Source organism: Austrofundulus limnaeus, unplaced genomic scaffold (assembly GCF_001266775.1).
Source record: "Austrofundulus limnaeus strain Quisiro unplaced genomic scaffold, Austrofundulus_limnaeus-1.0 Scaffold609, whole genome shotgun sequence".
Taxonomy (NCBI): Eukaryota; Metazoa; Chordata; class Actinopteri; order Cyprinodontiformes; family Rivulidae; genus Austrofundulus; species Austrofundulus limnaeus.
The window spans coordinates 62,774-64,617 of record NW_013953011.1 but is presented as its reverse complement, the minus strand read 5'-3'; the positions used below and the strand labels follow the sequence as shown (position 1 = coordinate 64,617).

Sequence of the window (1,844 nt, the reverse complement as noted above, 5' to 3'; positions counted from 1 at the left end):
AGTTTATAAACTATGACATTTATTAATGTATTAATCATGTGGTGAAAAACTGACTTATAAATAAATAAATCAGTTCTTTTTTTAATAAAAGACTAAATAAAACAAAAATATTGGTGGTAATTTATGACTGTGTAACTTTAAGAACGGCACCCCATAGTCACCTCACCATTAATGTCATTGTGGGAAATCTAACCACTCATTTTTACTCAATACTTTTACTTATAATACTTATGTACAAAAAAAATCTTAAGTCATAATACTTTAAATTTGTCTCTGAATGACTCTCAGCTACAACCACCCCACCTGAACACCTGACCAGTAATCATATGTTACACTTCCTGTTATAAATATTTCATAATAAAATTAAACATGTGTTTGTTTACTTTAAAAACAGCAGTTTAGTTCAGAGCTGGATATATAAAGTGATCATTTCCTCAAACATTTGAACAAACAGTGAGTGTTTCTGTGATGTGGTCTAAAATATTTATTTGCATTTCTATTCCCAGACACACCGTGTGTGTTTTTGATTGCAGGAAGYGCGTGAACAGCTCCTTTGTTGTGTTCGCTGCAGAGGAAGAGATCTTTCCCAGGAGGTCAGACAGCAGAGGATCATACAGACAACAAGCAGGTAAAACTCATCTGAGCTGACCAGAAACACAACAACACCAGTCCAGTTAGGGGGGGCTTGTTTCTGACACACAAACCAGTGACTTCCCTCTGCTCTGAGAGTCAGGCCTGCAGCACCCTGCCCTCCTCGTCTTCCTCCTCCCTGCATGTTCTGGTGTTGTGTTTTAGCTTTGCTCCTGAAAAGACCTGGGAGAAAGAAAAATAAAAACCCTGATGGGACAATAGGGCACCTGCCAGAATAATGAGCCCTCAGAGAGAAACGCAGCTGGGGCTGAGAGTCATACAGGAGCACTGATGATGGCGCTCCTTTAAAGTGGTCAGAAACACCACACCTCATACCCCCTCCAGCTGGAATCTGCCCACTAAAACACACACAAACACACACACGGTGCACAGCACAGGGAATTTAAGCCCCGAGTTGGTCCTGTTTCCTGTGTCAGGTGTGAAGAGTATCAGAGTCAGTATCAGTGTAGCGTTCAGCATCAGCGAGTGTCGGATGAACTTTACGTCACTCGAATGTGAACAGAAACTGATCCTCAGAAACAAAAGCCAGACTGTTTACACACTGATTCTGCATTTACCTCCCAGGAGTACAGCACATTAATCACCAGGATTCCTTTCCCTTTTAAAGGGCACCGAGGAGAAAAACCCCTCAACTGTTCAAAATACTATCAGCCAGCTAAATTTAGCTGGTCAACAAGTCCCGGGAGGAGCAGCTTGGGGGTCCGAAGTTATGAGAAACAAGGAGAGGTRGACTCTGGGTGACTGAGCAGCATGAAAGTCTTCATTAAATGTCTTGTGGATGACAGGAAACAAGTGCAGTGAAATGTAAGGGCTGCCGTTTGTAAAGTTACACACTCAAAAATTACCTTCAATATTTTCGTTTTATTTAGCCTTTTATAAGAAATAAAGAACAGATTTATTTTTCAAAGTCAGTTTTTCACCATATGATTCATACATTTATAAATGTCATAGTTTAAAAAATAAATATTTAACTTACAAATTAAATATTTAGTTAACAAGGTAAATGTTTAACTTGTGAAATAAATAATTAGTTTTGAGCTAAATGTTTCGCTTGAAACTTAAATATTTTGGTTGCAACTTAAATATTTAGCTAGCTACCTAAATATTTAGCTAGCTAGTTAAATATTTAGGTAGTTGGCTAAATATTTAAATTAAATGCTTAGGTAGCTAGCTAAATATTTAAGTTGCAACCA

General features: G+C 38.0%; 1 long non-coding RNA gene across 1 annotated transcript in view; it reads left to right on the top strand.

Annotated features, from left to right (window-relative positions):
• Positions 1–1,844, top strand: part of LOC106531241 (uncharacterized) — a 78,485-nt gene that overhangs the window by 53,627 nt on the left and 23,014 nt on the right. Inside the window, exon 2 of the long non-coding RNA XR_001311889.1 lies at positions 534–628. This is a non-coding gene — a long non-coding RNA (uncharacterized LOC106531241). The remainder of the gene's footprint in view (positions 1–533; positions 629–1,844) is intronic.